The sequence below is a fragment of the Lathyrus oleraceus genome, chromosome 4 (genome assembly GCF_024323335.1).
Source record: "Lathyrus oleraceus cultivar Zhongwan6 chromosome 4, CAAS_Psat_ZW6_1.0, whole genome shotgun sequence".
NCBI lineage: Eukaryota > Viridiplantae > Streptophyta > Magnoliopsida > Fabales > Fabaceae > Lathyrus > Lathyrus oleraceus.
This window is the reverse complement of record NC_066582.1, coordinates 204,956,018-204,977,627: the sequence shown is the minus strand read 5'-3', so window position 1 is coordinate 204,977,627 and position 21,610 is coordinate 204,956,018. Positions and strand designations below refer to the sequence as shown.

The following is a 21,610-nucleotide window of genomic DNA, read 5'->3' as shown; positions in this document are numbered from 1 at the left end:
TCTCCTGAAAATATTTTGATTCCCTTTTGTTGCTTGTGAATTTTTACCGCCGGTAAAAAGCTATTCACGGTTGCGAATTCACTTGAATATGATATGTATTGTTTGATGCTTGCAGGGAGGAGGTGTGAATTGAGGTGCCGATGACGATAAGTCGTGCTGACCAGATGGAAATGAAAGGTATTGAAATCTCAGATGCTGGCTCAGAGTAGGGTTCTATCTTGCTTATGCAGCAGCTCAGTTCATGCCACAAGGGCTCTAAGCTGAATTGATTTCAGAAAACTCCAAATGAGCCCGAGAAATTCCATCATTCTCTTTCTCAGTCGATGAGGTGACAAAGGAACTCAATGTAACACCCTTCTAAAATACCCCAAAAATTATTTAAAATAATAAACATATAATCAGAGTAATAGTGCACCAAGGGTGTCACACAAACATTCCACACCATTCAACCAATATAACAGTCATGCTCTTTTATTTAATTTAAATATAAAGTATTTGCACAGTTACGCAGCAGATAGAGATCAACTCAATCATGCAAAACATGTAACATCACAGGTAATTTAGTTCAACAACAACTACAATAATAATCAAAGTGTTCCCGCCCGATGTTACATCTATCAGAGCATGACCCATAAGAACTACTCTAGACTCCAAGCATTAGCTTCCACTCGACTCATTTCTCGTTACCTGAAAAATTGGTTGTAAGGGTGAGTTCCTCAATCCATATAATAAGCATTATAGAACAACATGTAATGCTAAGTAAATAACACATCAATTCACCCTAACCAGACTACGCATTCAGCAACGGCAATATCCGTCCAAACATCATATTCAACAATAATATATATCATATGTAAAATCCTCAAACCATATTCAACACCAACAACGCAACACAACGATTTACTCACTAATTCCTCACAATGGGAATTAGCTACAGCCCCACAGGCTATGCCATGCATTCATTATGCAATGAGACTCCATGAAATGCGGTACCGACTCTTCTCGAACGTATAGTTCAAGCTCACCGATCCCTCCAGATACGGCTACTGAGCTCACTAGTCCCACTCATTGAGATCTAATGCCTCACTCACTAATTCCTCACCATGGGAATTAGCTACAGCCCCAAAGGCTAGACTATGCACACTAATCATCTAGTATGCAAACATCAACAACAATTCACAACTCACTAATTCCTCACCATGGGAATCAGCTACAGCCCCAAAGGCTAAACTACGCATGCTAATCACCTAGCAATACAACATCAACAACAACTCAAGAATAGACACATGCTCGCACTCTACGCCATCGAATAGTCTATTCACAACTGCATACATTCACAACATCATGCATAATATATACATTCATCGCATCATATACATCAGCAATATTTCATCACATAAGCATGTCAGATTATGCCAAACAACCACTACAATATTAGTACATTCTAATATTACATCTCCTGCTCAAAACAGCGGGAATTAATCCCTATCACACCATAGGCAACATAGGCCAACCCTCACATAGGTACACAACAATTAAAACAACAATTTTTCCATTCTGCTACAGCGTTAACCGGTTAACGCCCTGGGTTAACCGGTTAACGCAGCACAACACGCCTTCTGTCTCAATTTTTAACAGTGTTAACCGGTTAACGCCCTGGGTTAACCGGTTAACGCAGCACAAACAGCCAAATATCAGAAATGACAACAGTGTTAACCGGTTAACACCCTGGGTTAACCGGTTAACGCAGACAAACAACACATATTCATAATCCAACACAGTGTTAACCGGTTAACACCCTGGGTTAACCGGTTAACGCAAGACAGAAGCTGTTCCTGCGCTAACTCAAGGCAGAATGCAGAATTCTCCGCATTTTCCGCCGTTGGAGGACTTCCGGACCTCCGAATCCGATTCCGTAAAAAGCTATACGATCGGAAAATTACAACAGACTCAATTACCGATTTAATTTCAACTTCTAACACGGTTCATCTAACAAATTTTCAGCATTCACAATTCCCAATTAGGGTCGAATTAACAGCTCATTACTACCCATCACATATTCTCCCATAATACCCATTAATCGAGATAAACCCCCCTTACCTTAACAATCCGGCAAAATCTTTGAGCTTCAAGTTTTCGTTCTCCAACCTTTGCTCTTCAGCTCCTCTTCTCTGCCTTTTTTCCCTTTTCTCTCACGATGCTTCTCTGTTCTGTTTTCACGTGAAATGCTTTTCCAAATGAGAACTTTTCCTTATTCCAACATATATATATTTTCCAATAATAATAATCCAAAAATAATAATAATAAAATTTCTAATTATTCAATTAAATTAATAATTACATTATTAACTCAATTTAAATAATTATTTTATTATTATCGGGGTGTTACAACTCTCCCCCACTAAAAGAGTTTTCGTCCTCGAAAACATACCTCAAGCGAACAACTCTGGGTAAGACTCCTTCATCTTACTCTCCAGTTCCCAAGTCACGTTGCCACCTGCTGGTCCTCCCCAAGCTACCTTCACCAAGGCAATCTCTTTACCCCGCAACTTCTTCAACTCTCGATCCTCTATCCTCATAGGTGATGTTTCAACAGTCAGGTTATCTCTCACCTGTACATCATCTACTTGGACTATATGCGACGGATCATGAATGTATCTCCTCAACTGAGACACATGAAAAACCTCATGCAAATTCGCAAGCGACGGCGGTAAAGCGATACGATAGGCTACCTCTCCTATCCTCTCCAAAATCTGATAAGGACCAATGAATCGAGGTGTCAACTTCTTCGACTTCAAAGCTCGACCAACACCAGTTATCGGAGTGACACGAAGAAACACATGATCTCCCTCTTGGAACTCAAGTGACTTCCTCCTCTTGTCATGATAACTCTTCTGACGACTCTGAGCAATTCTCATCTTATCCTGAATCATCTTAATCTTTTCCGTAGTTTGTTGAACAATCTCCGGTCCAACCACAGCACTCTCACCGGACTCATACCAACATAAAGGTGTCCGACATCTCCTACCATACAAAGCTTCAAACGGTGCCATACCAATGCTCGAATGAAAACTATTGTTGTAGGTAAACTCAATCAAAGGCAAATAACAATCCCAAGCACCTCCTTTTTCCAGAACACAAGCTCTCAAAAGGTCCTCTAATGACTGAATCGTCCTCTCAGTCTGACCATCAGTCTGCGGATGATATGCAGAACTCAATCTCAGTTTAGTTCCCAAAGCCTTCTGCAAACCTTCCCAGAACTTCGATGTAAATCTAGGATCTCTGTCCGAAACAATACTCGACGGAATACCATGCAAGCTTACAATCTTCTCAATATACAACTCGGCTAATCTCTCTAACGGATAATCCATTCTGATCGGAATGAAATGAGCCGATTTTGTCAACCTGTCCACAATCACCCAAATGGCTTCAAAATTCTTATTTGTCCTCGGCAAACCAGAAACAAAATCCATACTGATACTATCCCACTTCCACTCTGGAATAGCCAACGGTTGCATTAGCCCAGACGGCTTCTGATGCTCAATCTTCGACTTCTGACAAGTCAAACAGGAATACACAAAACTTGCAATTTCTTTCTTCATTCCCGGCCACCAAAATAACCTTTTCAAATCATGATACATCTTCGTAGCTCCAGGATGGATACTTAAGCCACTACGATGTCCCTCCTCAAGAATACTCTTCTTAAGCTCAGTAACATCCGGAATACACACCCGACTACCAAATTTCAAAACACCATTCTCATCAACTCTGAATTCACCACCTTGGCCTTGATTCACTAAAGTCAACTTATCAACCAAAAGCATATCAGATTTCTGACCCTCTCTGATCTCCTCCAGAATACCACTTGTTAATTTCAACATTCCCAATTTAACACTATTGTGAGTACTCTCACACACCAAACTCAAGTCTCTAAACTGCTCAATCAAATCCAATTCCCTAACCATTAACATAGACATATGTAATGATTTCCGACTCAATGCATCAGCCACTACATTTGCTTTACCCGGATGGTAATTCAAACCAAAGTCATAATCCTTCAGAAACTCTAACCATCTCCTTTGTCTCATATTCAGCTCTTTCTGATCAAACAAATACTTTAAACTCTTATGGTCACTGAAAACCTCAAATCTTGATCCATACAAGTAATGCCTCCACAACTTCAGAACAAACACCACAGCTGCCAACTCTAAATCGTGTGTAGGATAGTTCCTCTCATGAACCCTCAGCTGTCTCGAAGCATAAGCTATAACCTGTTTATTCTGCATCAACACACCACCTAAACCCAACAATGAAGCATCACAGTAAACCTCAAATGGTTCCGACGAACTCGGTAATATCAGAATAGGAGCAGTAGTCAACCTTCTCTTTAACTCTTGGAAACCTTCTTCACATTTTGAGTCCCAAACAAATGCTTGCCCCTTTCTAGTCAACATCGTCAACGGTAACGCCAACTTAGAAAATCCCTCAATGAACTTCCTATAATAACCAGCCAAACCAAGGAAACTTCGAATCTCAGCAACAGACTTCGGAACTTCCCACTTAGATACCGCTTCTATCTTAGAAGGATCCACAGCAACACCACCTCTTGAAATCACATGGCCAAGAAAACTAACCTCTTCTAACCAAAATTCACACTTCGACAGTTTAGCAAATAACTGCTTTTCTCGCAGCACTCCTAAAACCACTCTCAAATGCTCGGCATGCTCTTCTTCAGATTTCGAATACACCAAAATGTCATCAATAAACACCACAACAAACTGATCCAAGTACGGATGGAAAATCCTATTCATGTACTCCATAAATACTCCAGGCGCATTAGTCACACCAAAAGGCATTACAGAATACTCATAATGTCCATACCTTGTTCTGAAAGCAGTCTTCTGAATATCCTCAGTTTTCACACGTATCTGATGATACCCAGATCTCAAATCTATCTTGCTGAACACACTCGCACCAACCAACTGATCCATCAAATCATCAATCCTCGGCAAAGGATACCGATTCTTGATCGTCACTTTATTCAGTTGCCTGTAGTCCACACACAACCTCATAGTACCTTCCTTCTTCTTAACCAACAACACTGGTGCACCCCACGGTGACACACTTGGACGAATAAACTTCTTATCCAACAAATCTTCCAACTGACTTTTCAATTCAGCTAACTCAACAGCAGACATACGATACGGAGCCATCGATATCGGTCTAGTACCAGGTACCAATTCAATCGAGAACTCAACTTCACGCTCTGGCGGTAACTCATTCACTTCTTCCGGAAACACATCAGGAAAGTCACCCACCACTGCTAGATCACGAATCACCAGTTTATCTTTAGCCTCTAAAGTTGCCAACAGCATAAACAACTCTGCCCCATCTGCCACTTCCTCATTCACTTGCCTGGCTGATAGAAACAGACTCTGCCCTTCCTCAATCTCAGGAAATATCACCGTCTTATCAAAACAGTTGATATAGACTCGGTTAAACACCAACCAGTTCATACCCAAGATAACGTCAATCTGCACTAATGGAAGACATACAAGGTCTATCCCAAAATCTCTACCAAAAATATTCAAAGGACAACTCAAACAAACCGAAGTAGTAGTCACTGAACCCTTTGCAGGAGTATCAATCACCATACTTCCACGCATCTCAGATATCTCTAACTTAAGCTTCACAACGCAATCCACAGATATAAAAGAATGAGTAGCACCTGTGTCAATAATAGCTATAAGAGGAAAGCCATTAATATAACACGTACCTCTGATCAAACGATCATCTGCAGAAGTCTCAGAACCTGATAGAGCAAAAACCTTGCCTCCCGACTGATTCTCCTTCTTCGGCTTAGGACACTGGGGACTGATATGACCCAACTCTCCACAGTTGAAACAAGTTACAGTCTTCAATCGGCACTCTGCAGCCAAGTGACCACCTTTCCCACACTTGAAACACTTCATCTCAGCACTGGTACACTCATGAACACGATGTCCAGCCCGACCACATCTATAACACTTAACAGGAGCACTAGAGTCTCCCCCACTAGGCCTCTTCATCCCACTCTGCTTCTGAAAACCTTTGCCAGCTGCATACGGTTTTCCACGATCCATCTGATTCTTACCCTTCCTATCAACCCTCTGCTGATAGCTCTCTGCTCTAGCCTTGGAATCCTGTTCAAAAATTCTGCAACAGTCAACCAAATCAGAAAACACTCGAATCCTCTGATATCCAATAGCTTGTTTGATCTCAGGACGCAACCCGTTCTCAAACTTCACACACTTCGAAAATTCTCCAGCAGCCTCATTATAGGGAGTATAGTACTTTGACAGCTCTGTGAACTTCGCAGCATACTCAGTAACAGTCCTGTTACCCTGTTTCAATTCCAAGAATTCTATTTCTTTCTTCCCTCTGACATCCTCTGGAAAATACTTCCTCAGAAATCTCTCCCTGAACACAGCCCAAGTAATCTCAGCATTCCCAGCAGATTCCAACTCAGTGCGGGTAGCAACCCACCAATCATCAGCTTCTTCTGACAGCATATGTGTACCGAACCTGACCTTCTGGTTATCAGCACACTCAGTTACTCTGAAGATTCTCTCAATCTCCTTCAACCACTTCTGAGCACCATCTGGATCGTATGCTCCTTTGAACATTGGAGGATTGTTCTTCTGGAACTCACTCAGTTGACGAGCAGCTCCCATTCCCATAACATTCTGATTTCCTCCAAGCACTCCCGCTAGCATACCCAGAGCCTCAGCAATTGCAGCATCATCTCTACCTCTTCCAGCCATCTCTATTCTGAAACCCAACAAACCAAAACAATAAGTACTGATAGGGTTACACAACACCTATCCCGTACAGGGGAAACAGAATAATTACGACTCGACACGACCGACTATGCTCTGATACCACTAATGTAACACCCTTCTAAAATACCCCAAAAATTATTTAAAATAATAAACATATAATCAGAGTAATAGTGCACCAAGGGTGTCACACAAACATTCCACACCATTCAACCAATATAACAGTCATGCTCTTTTATTTAATTTAAATATAAAGTATTTGCACAGTTACGCAGCAGATAGAGATCAACTCAATCATGCAAAACATGTAACATCACAGGTAATTTAGTTCAACAACAACTACAATAATAATCAAAGTGTTCCCGCCCGATGTTACATCTATCAGAGCATGACCCATAAGAACTACTCTAGACTCCAAGCATTAGCTTCCACTCGACTCATTTCTCGTTACCTGAAAAATTGGTTGTAAGGGTGAGTTCCTCAATCCATATAATAAGCATTATAGAACAACATGTAATGCTAAGTAAATAACACATCAATTCACCCTAACCAGACTACGCATTCAGCAACGGCAATATCCGTCCAAACATCATATTCAACAATAATATATATCATATGTAAAATCCTCAAACCATATTCAACACCAACAACGCAACACAACGATTTACTCACTAATTCCTCACAATGGGAATTAGCTACAGCCCCACAGGCTATGCCATGCATTCATTATGCAATGAGACTCCATGAAATGCGGTACCGACTCTTCTCGAACGTATAGTTCAAGCTCACCGATCCCTCCAGATACGGCTACTGAGCTCACTAGTCCCACTCATTGAGATCTAATGCCTCACTCACTAATTCCTCACCATGGGAATTAGCTACAGCCCCAAAGGCTAGACTATGCACACTAATCATCTAGTATGCAAACATCAACAACAATTCACAACTCACTAATTCCTCACCATGGGAATCAGCTACAGCCCCAAAGGCTAAACTACGCATGCTAATCACCTAGCAATACAACATCAACAACAACTCAAGAATAGACACATGCTCGCACTCTACGCCATCGAATAGTCTATTCACAACTGCATACATTCACAACATCATGCATAATATATACATTCACCGCATCATATACATCAGCAATATTTCATCACATAAGCATGTCAGATTATGCCAAACAACCACTACAATATTAGTACATTCTAATATTACATCTCCTGCTCAAAACAGCGGGAATTAATCCCTATCACACCATAGGCAACATAGGCCAACCCTCACATAGGTACACAACAATTAAAACAACAATTTTTCCATTCTGCTACAGCGTTAACCGGTTAACGCCCTGGGTTAACCGGTTAATGCAGCACAACACGCCTTCTGTCTCAATTTTTAACAGTGTTAACCGGTTAACGCCCTGGGTTAACCGGTTAACGCAGCACAAACAGCCAAATATCAGAAATGACAACAGTGTTAACCGGTTAACACCCTGGGTTAACCGGTTAACGCAGACAAACAACACATATTCATAATCCAACACAGTGTTAACCGGTTAACACCCTGGGTTAACCGGTTAACGCAAGACAGAAGCTGTTCCTGCGCTAACTCAAGGCAGAATGCAGAATTCTCCGCATTTTCCGCCGTTGGAGGACTTCCGGACCTCCGAATCCGATTCCGTAAAAAGCTATACGATCGGAAAATTACAACAGACTCAATTACCGATTTAATTTCAACTTCTAACATGGTTCATCTAACAAATTTTCAGCATTCACAATTCCCAATTAGGGTCGAATTAACAGCTCATTACTACCCATCACATATTCTCCCATAATACCCATTAATCGAGATAAACCCCCCTTACCTTAACAATCCGGCAAAATCTTTGAGCTTCAAGTTTTCGTTCTCCAACCTTTGCTCTTCAGCTCCTCTTCTCTGCCTTTTTTCCCTTTTCTCTCACGATGCTTCTCTGTTCTGTTTTCACGTGAAATGCTTTTCCAAATGAGAACTTTTCCTTATTCCAACATATATATATTTTCCAATAATAATAATCCAAAAATAATAATAATAAAATTTCTAATTATTCAATTAAATTAATAATTACATTATTAACTCAATTTAAATAATTATTTTATTATTATCGGGGTGTTACACTCAAGGCTTGCAAAACCCTCAAAATCGAAGCACCATTAGCAAACGTAGTAAGAAGAGCCTTTATTGCTTCACTGAAAATGCGTAATTCATCCATAGCAGATGAAGTCAAGTCACGAACTGCTCCTTCTAGTGCAAGCAACGAGCACAAGAGCTGGAGTTCTGTTTGTTGCAGATTAGGACAAACTTCACAACTGGAATTGCTTACCTCAACTACCTCAACCACCTGCTCGACAGAGACAAGATCATCTTTAACTGAAACCATTGGCGATGTATGTGTATCTGATATAGACTGATCATCCATCACCTTATCTTTAAGCGAGACTGAATTTTCACTTGCTTTGGCCCGACTCAAATCACAGGAACATATATCTTCACTGCACCTTTCTTCTTTCTGCATGTCAGAAACTGCAACAGTTCTCGTTCCCATGGAATCCTCTAAACTACTTAACTCGGCATCAAGTCCTTTAACTACACTTCCTCCTTCTAGAGAATCTTGTGGGGGTATTGCAAAAATAGATCTATCAGGATGATGGCCATCAACATCAACTGCATTTTGATCCAGAGTCTGTGTATCTACAACATCTTCTTCCTTCATCATAGAAGATTCCAAATTTTGATTATTACTTTCAGTTAGTTTAGGGCTTTGCTTCTCATCCACCGTATTTTGAATAGATAAATCAGTAATATTAGTTTCCACCACAAGTGCTGATGAATCACGAGTTTCACAATGATCTAAACCATCAGCCACAGACTGAGCTTCTATTTGATTAGTAATGTCAAATTTATCATCGGTAAAGAAGGTTCGACTATGCTCAGACATAGGCAAGTCAATATTTTGGAACATATCATTTGGTTCCAGAATACCTGAACTTCCCTCAATGGATAATTTACCTTCGTGACTTTGGGAAATTCCAGTCTGAGACTGTTCAATTCCTGCGGGCTTCTTCGATCCAGAAAAACTTATATGAGCATCACCGGGCGGTTGTAAATCTGTAACATTATCTGTAAATTCATTTCTATCATCAGGTTTTGGATTGGAGTCCATTTGCTTAGCTAAGCAGGCCAGTTCATCACAAGCATCTGATTCCTGAATAACAGTTTGCCTAGGAGTATACTCCCCCTGTCCAATAGATTTCAAGAGCATTTCGACAGACTCTGAGGAAATGGCCTCAGACCACACATTGCCATACCTTGATATAGAGCAAGATCCAGCAGCAGTTGAGTTGAACTCTATGCTACTACCCCCACGGGAGAATGCGTCAATCCACTGGTTATCTTCGTTACTTTCAATCAGGAATGTCTGGCCTTGCACCAACTGAATCTTGTGCAACTGGTTTCCACATCACCATGAGAACCGGCTTCCGCTACATCCGACTCATCCACAAATGTTGCCCACATGCACACGGTAGTCATTTCTTATAAGGTTGGGAATGGAGATCCATTTTTCTTGTAAATACTTCTGGTTTGATCGGTACTTAGACGACTTTCAGTGATATCAAAGGCACTACCAAGCTTTTGCTTCCGCCGACGGTACATTGTGAAAGCTAGAATGCCTACATGCTGACATTGCTATTGATGCCAGAACTAAGCCGACGGTAATAGACACTGTCTTTTTGGATTTCGACGAGTTTTGGCACCGAGTTGTATTGCAAGGCAACTTTATGTTTGCAGTTTCGGGGATTTCTTTTGGCGTAACACCAACTCCGTGAAATTTCAATTCTCTTTGCGTAATTTGTATCACTGATTGTTCATCCCGAAACTTCAAATAGGTGAGTGCCTTCACTTCGTATCAATGTCGTTTTCTTTAAACTTCACGCACGCTTCAACTTTGTCTTTGAGAGAAGCCACGACGCCGTCAGTGCACGACGAAGGTCCTTGTGTATCACTCTGATCATGACATCGTACATCAACAGAAAAGGTTTCTGTCCTGAAGAATGTCAGTACCTTGGCACTTGGAATGGAATTTCCCTTGGGAAAAACAAGGGTACTTTGTTTATTGTCTGGTGCACTATCCTGTGCATTTAAACCAGAACCTTCCGCTCAATTTTGGAAAATAGGTTTGACACATCCGATGCAGCATTCTCGAGATCTTGGCTTGTGAATCTACTTTTGAAGTTGATTTACCTTTGGAAATCATGCCGTTTTGCTTTTGAGTATTCTGACTCAGCACATTGCTGTCACGGCTTGCATTCGTTTTCTGTGACAATGCTTGGTTTATAATTGGTTTCCGGCTTTGGTAGTGAAGATAATCCAAATTTGGTCCATGTGATGATTCCATAATTAAGTGCAGATGCAATAATTTCAGCATATAAAACAGCAAATGTTTCAGACTGATTCAAACTCCAACCAGTTAACTCATCAGTTCGAAGTATGATGCAGTTACCATCAGTAAAGCTCCAAAGCAGTACAAATATGTTGTGACAGATAGGTTTGCAGAATACTTTTTTAATAATGGAGCCTGAATGGATAGAAAAGAAGCCATGCACATGCAGTTCCCTATGAAGCACAAAACTCCAAGATGAAAATGGTCAAGTCCAAGATCCATTAAACCACTAACTAACCATCTAGAAGGCTCTGGTTGACCTCTGGAACTTATTTCACCGTGTGATATAATGTCCAATTCCGAAGATCCTACCAGTGTTGGTCCACGGTACAAAACCATCATTAAGGCCCCCCAAAACACCGACGAAAATTCCTCCACCCTTGGACAGACCTTCATATCTTAGCAAGTTTACTCTTTCTGTACCCATCATTATAGCCAACACAAATGTAAAGACTGGAGTCGCTGGCTGAATTGCAGCAGCATAAGTTGGATTTTGTCTTCCTGTCATGAAAAATCAGATGCAGGTTTATTGGAATTGTCTTCCTGTCATGTAAAATCAGATGCAGGAAGATCTAGCAATCTGGTGTAATGTACTTCTGTCATCAACCAAACAGACTCACAAAACCAACTTCAGATATATCGATCAACTGATAGCTGGTACGGTTCACATAGGAAACATCACAACTGTGAGATGAAGGAAAAAATCTTCAAGCTTTTCTTTTATTGAAAATATCAATGTCGTCAAGTGACACTTCGCATGTCCATGCTATTATATGTTGCATTTCCAAATTTCATTCCAATATCGCCTGTTATATGTTGCATAAACAATGAAACATGGGGCTGTGAATAACAAATTCATATGTCTGTGGATCCAATGTTGCAGTTGTTTCAAGCCCCTTGTACATTGGATTCATGACCAAGTTTGGTTTGGGCATAGCATCCAATTATTTGCGTCTTATTATCAAGAGGCAAAACTTTGCCTACTGCTCATCAGTTCCTTGTCCTTTGATAGCAGGCACAACATCCCCAATAACTCGTATTTCAACGGATCACCTAGCTCTCCTTATAACGGCGGAGGTGGCTTGCCTGCTCAGTACCAACCTTCAGATGGTACCAATTCATCATTTAATAGCTATGGCCTGAGTGGGTATGGTGGAAATCCTGCTTTGGCATCCTTCATGACTAATCCACTTGGAATTGGGAACATGCCAACATCTACTTGAGAATGTTGCTGCAATGTCGGCAATGGCATCCCCTGGAATGGATTCAAGAATCCTTGGAGGTGGTTTTCCTTCTGAAATTTATTCTCCATCTGATGTGAGTGTTTTAAGTGGAATGGGAAATCAATTGCAGACGGTGGTCTTCAGGCTCCTTATGTTGACCCAATGTATCTTCAGTACATGAGGACACCTGAGTACGCTGCTGCACCACTTGGTGCTTTTAATGACCCGACTGCAGACAAGAATTACTTGGGAAATTGTAATGAGTGGAGCCAGATAGTAGTCCCTTCTTTGTCTAGTAACCGTGGTAGCTATTGAATATATTATGTTTTTTTTGTTTTTTTTTTAATACTTCATCCTAAGCTTAGAACTTTCTGATATTCATGTGATGAGATACTTTATCCACGTGCCATGTAAATGGATGATTATGGTTGAATGAATGAATGAATACGTGGAATTTTTTTGAATATGAATGGAAAACTTTCCAATGCGAATGAAGAAATATGAATAAAAATTCGAATATGAAATGTAGAAATGTGAACATGAAATGGAGGATATGGGTGAAATTTCTTTGAATCATGAATGAATGAAAGATCTCTCAATATGAAGTGAAAAGGTCATGAGGAGAAATGCAAATGACTGATTGATGGGAAAAACAATTCAGGGTCAAAATCGGGGTATGACACCTACATTAGTAGGACTTTAGACAACCAAAAATCAACAAGAATTATGGAGAATTGATTGAGAATCGAAGAGTTGAAAAATTCAGAAATTCACCTTCATTGTAGGTTCAGATGGGCACGATCTTGCTTTGAATTGTGCTTGGCCTTGTTCTGGATGCTTGATGGAGTGGAAATAGATCAAGAAAGAAGCAGGACTCTTGGAGATTTGAATCTCAAAACATTAGAGATTCAAACTTGATTTCCAATGAAAATCCTCAAGGTTATCCTTTGAATGTGAGGGTTTAGGGTTGGAGATTCAAAGATCGCGCGCCAGGGTCCTCAATTCAAAGTGAAAGAGCTTTTATTTATAGCCAAGGCATTGTTATTTGCACACTCGTTTCAAGCTTTCAAAAATAGCAAAATGGCTTTGCATGGATACATGGGCGTGTGGTAGGCCCATGTAATGATGCATTCAGGTCCAAAATCATGTGCAAGCAATGTTGAAGTCATGTTAACAAGCCATGCATTTGTGTATGGAAGGTGGAAGTTCAAATATACCAAATGGTCATCCAACTTTAACCCATGCGCAAGTCACTCATACTTTGTCCAAATGGGATGAACTTGGACTTTTTGGAAAGGTTAGATCAAGTGGAACAACTTTTATGTTGAACACGTTTTCATTTTAATCTTAGATCATGATGAATTATGAGGTGGAAGTTGGAAAATCAAACATATCAAAAAAAATTCTAAGTGTCAAGCCATATGTTCACTTCTTCCACCTTGAGTAACTTTTTCTATGGACCTCAAATAAGAAAAGTTCCTTCATCAAAGTTGTATCTATATCAAAGTAATTCAAATTGGTAACCAATTTGACCTCATTTGGATTTAGCATGAAGGAGCTATGCATTTTAGAAGTTGAGGAAAATCACTTGTTCAATGGTATTGGCCCAAAATGACCTATAATGTCTCCTCATATCACATGCATTTAAAAGTTGAATTTGCTCTTCCTACAAACTTAAAAGTTGAAATAGACATGTTGAATTTAATTGTGAAACTTGAATATCTTTCATCTCATAAAAAATTGAGCAAGTTATGGTCTTGGGAAGTTGACCTCCAAATTAGGGTTTAGACAAAATGACTTATAATCTTTCACCATAAAAAATGACGTTCCAAGAAAAAATAGCTCTTGACATCAACATGAAAGTTGTTTGGAATGTCATTTAGAGTAACGTTGCTCTTGGAATCATTTTCATATGATAAAAATTGTAGGAGATAGGGTCTAGGGAACCCCAGTTTTGATCAGTTGAATTCCTCTTGTCAACCACCATGAACCAACTTGCTAGCTTGATATTATCTTGACTTTTGGGACTCATGGAGGATCATATATGCATAAGATGATGAAATTTTAAGTATCCCTTTAAATATTTGATCAATTTATGAAGAAGCTTGTTGAAGAAGTTACACAAGATACCCAGATGAATTAGGGTTTCCAAGGCAAACCAACTTCAAACTCTTGATGATTTCTTGATCAAAATAACATGTGAAGATGATGGGGATTCATATATGATACTTAGAGTCATAGTAAACCACTTCTTGATTGAGCTCCTTGCAATGAGGGTCTTAAATCCTATATGTGAACTTGATAGAGCATAGGTGAGCATGTGCACTACCTACAAAAGAGTTAAACTATATAATGACATATTTTTGGTATTTTGGTTAGTAAATGATAAAAAAATAGAGTATGATACAATCACATGGTGCTTGGTGATCTCTCCCAATGCAAACCCAATGAATGAGGGGTAAGGAGGATTTCAAGGTGTGATCCCAATGCTAATGCATATGATGATAATAGCATGAGGGATCTTAGGGTCAAGATTGGGGTCTTACATCAAAGATGTTACCTGCTTTGAGTGCAAGAAGCCATGTCGCTATAAGAATGAGTGCCCCGGGATGAGGAAAGATAGACCAAAGAAGAAATACTTTAAAGGGAAGAAAAAGGTTTGATGGCTACCTGGGATGAATTTGAATCCTCAAGAGAGGACTATGAGGAAGATCAAGCTAATGTGGTGCTGGTGGCAAGCACAAAGCATATGATGAAAAGATCCAGTCAGAATCTGAATCTAATTTAGACTCTAAAGAGATATTTCCTAATCTATCTCACTCTGAATTAGAATCTTGTCTTTCTGAAATTCTGGATGAATATCAGAATCTTCAGAACAAATACAAGGATCTGAAACAAGTCCAAGTATTTTAATATGAAGCACATAGTAAGCTTAAGAAAGATTTTTCCACTTTGAATGAAGATGATTTTATTCTAAAAATTAAAACTCTGCACTTCAAAGTAAGAGTTCTAAAATTGAGGAAGAAATTCTTTTAGAAACTTCTGTGGACTCTGAAAATGTCATAAATAAATATGACAAATATTTTCAGACATTTATGGCTAGAAGCATAAATAGAAGCAAAGTGGCTTCAATGATCTATGGAGTTATAAAAAATGGAATAAGAGGAATTGGTTATGTGCCTGAAGAAAAACCTATTTCAAAACCTAAGGCAAAACCTAAAGCTCTGTATTCCCATTTCTCTTATGCACATACACAAAATGATTATTCTGCATAAAGATCCAAGTTCTCTAAGAACTATGGGATAACTAACCTGAAAGGACCCAAAAATATATGGGTGCCTAAGGATAAGATAATATATGTTGTAGACATCCTTAGAAGCACGATTAAAATGTCAATCATGGTACCTGGACTCTGGTTGCTCACGACACATGACAGGAAGAAGGCATATGTTCCAAGATCTGGAACATAAGCCAGATGGCTTTGTGGGTTTCATAGGTGATCAGAAAGGGAATATTGTAGGCTATGGAACATTTGGTAATTGTTCTCTTCCTTCTATTACTAATGTTTTATTAGTTGATGGATTAATGCATAACTTATTGTTCCATAAGTCAATTAAGTGACAATGATTATGATATAATTTTTAATCAAAAGTCTTATAAATTTGTTAGTCATAAGGATGGCTCCATTATTTTCAATGGCAAGAGGAAAAATAATATTTAAAAAATTAGACTTTCTGATCTTAAAAATAAGAATGTAAAATGTCTCATGTCTATTAATGAAGAGAAATGGGCCTGGCATAGACGATTGAGCCATGTTAGCATGAGAAGGATTTCTCAGATAAATAAGCTTGATTTAGTCAAAGGCCTTCCAAATTTGAAGTTTTCTTCAGATGCTCTTTGTGAAGCATGTCAAAAAGGACAGTTTTCAAAAACTTATTTCAAAGCAAAGAATGTTATTTCTACCTCTAGGCCTTTTGAACTCTTGCACATTGACCTCTTTGAACCAGTGAAAATTGCTTATGTCAATGGTAAGAAATATGGTTTAGTCATTGTTGATGACTACAACAGATGAACATGAGTTAAATTCTTAAGACACAAGGATGAGTCATATTATATGTTCTCTACCTTCTGCTCACAAGTGCAAAATGAGAAAGACTTTAGATTTGTTAAAGTCAGAAGTGATCATGGTGGTGAATTTTAAAATAAATATTTTGAAAAACTCTTTGATGAAAATGGAATTTCCTATGATTTCTCCTGTCCTAGAAATCCACAACAAAATGAAGTTATAGAGAGGGAGAATATGACCTTGCAAGAAATGGCTAGAACCATGATCAGTAAGACTAATGTGTCTAAGCATTTCTGGGTAGAGGCAGTTAACACATCATGCTATATTCAGAACATGATCTCTATAAGAGCTATTATGGGTAAGACTCCGTATGAATTATGAAGAAAAAACAATATTTCATATTTCCATCCTTTTGGATGTACATGTTTTATTTTGAAAACTAAGGACAATCTGAACAAGTTTGATTCTAAGGCACAAAAGTGTATAATGTTAGGATACTCTGAATGCTCAAAAGGTTATAAAGTATATAACACTGAAACACAAATTATTGAGGAATCAATTCATGTCAGATTGACGATAAACTTGACATTGAAAAGTCAAAGCTAGTTGAGAAGTTTACAAATCTGAAGATTACTTATTCAGGCTCTGAAGGTAAAGCTTCAGAAGCTAAAGATGCTGAGGCAAAAGACTCTGAAACTGTTCAACCAAAAGCTGTTGAAGTTTATACTCCTTTGAGGAAGCACAGACAAATATCCTCACACTATGAAGAATTGATTTTGGGAGATAAAACTGAACAAGACAGAACCAAATCCTCATTCAAACCTTCTGAAGAGACGCTTCTGGGTTTGGTGTCCCTCATAGAACCTACATTTGTTGACTAAGAACTTCTGGACACTTAGTGGATTCTTGTAATGTAAAAAGAATTGAACCAATTTTTCAAAAATGATGTGAGGACTCTTGTGCCCAGACCCAAAGGAATTCATGTCATTGGGACAAAATGGGCCTTTAGAAACAAGTTGAATGAAAAAGGAGAAGTGGTAAGGAACAAGGATAGACTGGTTGCACAAGGTTATAGTCAACAAGAAGGAATTGACTATACTGAGACCTTTTCACCAGTTTCCAGGTTAGAGCTCATTCGTCTCTTAATTTCTTTTGTTGTTATTCATAACATCATTTGGTATCAGATGGATGTTAAGAGTTAATTTATGGATGGTTCCATAATTGAAGAAATGTATGTACACTAATCTCTTGGTTTTGAAAATCATAAAAACCCATATTTTGTTTTCAAACTTAAGAAATCTTTGTATGGTCTCAAACAAGCTTCTAGAGCGTGTTATGTGAAGCTAACGGAAATATACCTGAACATATCGCACGCTCGAACATATAACAGAGTCGTCATCGAACTTTATTTATCCCCAAAGGGAAGGGAAAACATCGATAAAACCCGGGGGAAAGAGTTATACTGGGTAAGGAAGTCGATTATGAAAGGGGAAGGTATTAACACCCCAAACATCCACGGTACTCCATGGGAACCGTTTCGATTGTTCTCACTCGAGTACGTGTTATATCTAAAGATTACTCGCAAAAGAATGGGAAAAGGAAATAAATAGATAGAGTGCTCGGTGAGGATTGGGGCCCTCATGCCTACGTATCTTTATAATGCAATGAGGATTTCAGAGCTTCGTAGTTCAAGGAACTAGAGGCGGGAGGTGGAAAGAAGTGTGATAAAAGTATGGTCTAAACCAAAGAATAGTGTTTTGAACTCCAACAAGGGTGAAAAGATGAACCCAGGAGTAAGGTGGCTATTACCAATATGTGGACTAGAAGGCCGCCACTATAAGGTAAAACCGAAAAGGAAGGAATTAAGTGTTTGAGGTTGTAGCCCAAACATCTCTTGGTTCACAAGGTGATGCAAGAAGGAGCACAAAGCAGTAATGTATTTGGCTCAAAGATGACTGGTATATCACATGGAGTGAAGGAAGGTAGATTATGAATGCATCATAGAAAGGAATGGACTGAAGTGACCAAAGTCACATAATTGAATATTTGGTACTAAGTGATCGAAGAAGTATTGTTTGAAATCGAAAGGTGAAAGTGTATCGAAATCCATTAGAGAAATGTGATTTCTACCATAGAGGGAAATAGCTCTAACCGCTATGTGGACCAGCAGGCCACCATTATAGGGTGTTTAGCCAAAAAAGAAGGAATTAATTATTTGAGGTTGTAGCCCAAACAATTCTAGGTAGAAAGGTGGAGTACATTAGGTGTCCTAAAAGGATGTGTATGGAATTCAAAAGAAAGTGTATTTCGATGTCAAAGAGACAGATATGTCATTGGGTGAACAGTTTATGATCAAAGGTATGTATAAAATAGTGAGAGATATGAATGATGCCCTAAGGCGAAGGAGGAATAATTAGAAGTATGCTCGCCAAGGATTCGCATCCTCGTGCCTACGTATTCTCATCGTGAAATGATAAAGCCAGAGCAATCGTAGTTCGGGACCACGAGAATAGAAAGGAAGAGACATACAGTGATGAAGAGTATGACTTGTACCAACAAATGGTAACAAAAAGGTATTTGTCCAAGCAACGGGGACTCACAAGACAAGCCCAATTTCAAGGATTAATTGCCATGAAACAAGAAGAGAGAGATATTTGTCTAAGCAACGGGGGCTCACAAGACAAACACCAATTCGAGGAATGATTGCAGTACTAGATAGTACAAAGAAAATTGTATCACTAGATGGGGAAAAAACAGTTCGAGATCAAATAAGGATAGTATCTTGGGTCCAAGAAGGAGACGGACTCTGAATCGAAGAACAAGGTAGGCATTCACTAATACGTGGACCAGCAGGCCGCCACTATAAGGTAAAGCCAAAAAAGAAAGACTGAATTAAGTGTTTGAGGTTGTAGCCCAAACAACTCTCGATTGATAAGGTGGACTGTCGTTAGGACGTCCTAAAAGGATAGACAAGGAGTCCAAGGAGAAATATGATTGATCTCAAAAAGATGGTATAGATTGAATGAATGGAGAATGATCCACTAGGTAGTTGTAGCACCTCAAATTTTCACCTCCCATTTTGTACATTCATTTTCATGATTAGGTCATTAACATTACATTGTCCACTGCATAGCATTGCATTGTCCATTGCCCTAGTGCAAAGTCATCAGTCAAGACTAGTCAGGAGATCCAGTTGTGCAAGCAAGCAAGTGCATTTCCTATTTGAAGCAAAGCCCTAGGGTTGGTTCATCAAGTTCATATGACCTAGGGATCATTTTGAAGAGGTTTGGCCAAAGGTTGGATGTTCAGAGCTCATCAGTCATTGCACAATGCATCTGAAACCCTAGAAAGTCAACCAAAGTTAACTGTGCATGAAATCATGGATTTGAGGGTGGGAGATGGTTAGAGAAGCCTCATTCATGTCCATACAAGTTTCATTTGACATTTCAAACATCAACAATGAAGAATTTGAGGTCAGATGAAAAGTTTCCAAAAATAGTAAGTGACTTGTAATTTCAAATTGCCAAAAATGGAAAGGTCTTCTCCTCAAGATTACATCATCAAGCAAGCTTCAAATGAAATTTTGTCCAACATGAAAGTTGAATATCTTGTTCTCCCATTTTCAAAAAGTCCAAGAACATGAATTTCTAATGTATGGTTGGAAAGTTATGGAGCAATCATTGTCAAGAAAATTTGAAGTTCAAAAGGGGATAACTTTCACACCAAAAGTCCAATTGAAGTGGGATTTTTTGCAACATTCTTGTTTTAACATGAGCTATCCAAAACATGCATCACATATCATGCATCTCCATTACAAAATTTTGACATTTTCATGAGAATTCCATTTGAATTTTGAAGGGAAAAGTCTAATTTGAAAAATAAGCATTGTCCATGCATTCCAACATTGGCATTTGGCTCCAAATGGATTTTTGAGGTGAATTAAGCACAAACTCGTGTACTGTAGCACTCATTTTCATGCATGCAAGGTGAATTGCAAATTAGCCATAACACCTTCATTTCCCTAATTACTATTGCATTTGGTTAATTGTGATTAGGAGAATCATTAGTGCATCATATATAAGGATAATCAAAACAGAATTCATGATTAACACTTCATTTGGTTTAGATCTAGATCCAATTGCAAAATCTCACAAACTTTTTCTCTCAACTTTTCTGCTAAACTTTGGACAAACCTTGCATTGTTCTTCATTGATTCATCATCCACAAGTGTAATTGAAGTCTTTTGAAGCAAGCATTCATCATTTTCGTGCTGAATCAAGGACTGTAGCAAGTAGCATCATTCATGGCAGTTGCGGATTTGAGCTACATCAGGCACAATTGAGCAACAATCCTTCATCCATTCATTTACCTAAGCCTTGAGGAACTTCTGTTTGCACCTTGCCAAGCCTAGATCCATCGCATTCAGTTCTGCAATCTCTTGAAGGTTAGGATTCGAATTTCATGATTCATGAAATTATGATATGCATTGTGTAGATCTTTGATCCCTGAGCATGTTGAGCTTTGTACCTTTGATTTTTTATCAAGAAATGAATGAGTTCTGTCGAATCTAAGTTTGAAGTATGAATGCTCTTGCATGCGAATCTTTGAACATAGGTAGAATTAGAGAAATCCAAGCCTCGATCCATGTTGTGTGTTGAAGGATGAACATGATGATGTATTCATTTTTGATTTCTGGATGAATTTGTTCTTGAGCCTATGAATGTTGATGAACACGTATGAAGATTAGGGTTTATTTTCCAGAAAGTGTGTTTGATCTGTTTTTGCCTTGCCTGCATGCGCTTTCTTGTTTAAGGCCATGTATTGGACCACGTATACATGACTTGGCTGATTGATTGGTCCAGGTTTGTTCCCCGCGCCACATGTACTTAAGTGAAACGCAGCGTTTCACTTAAGTAGCGCCTTGTTTCAAAACACACATACTTCGATTCCTGGTTCTAGACAATTCACATTGGCCTTTGCATTTTTTTCACCTTATGCCTCCATGTTCATGTACATGTTTCTATGTG

General features: G+C 38.9%; 1 pseudogene; it reads right to left on the bottom strand.

The window, feature by feature from the left end:
• Nucleotides 1-11,148: 11,148 nt before the first annotated feature.
• On the bottom strand, nt 11,149-11,802 carry LOC127136672 (WAT1-related protein At4g19185-like; annotated as a pseudogene).
• Nucleotides 11,803-21,610: the final 9,808 nt, after the last annotated feature.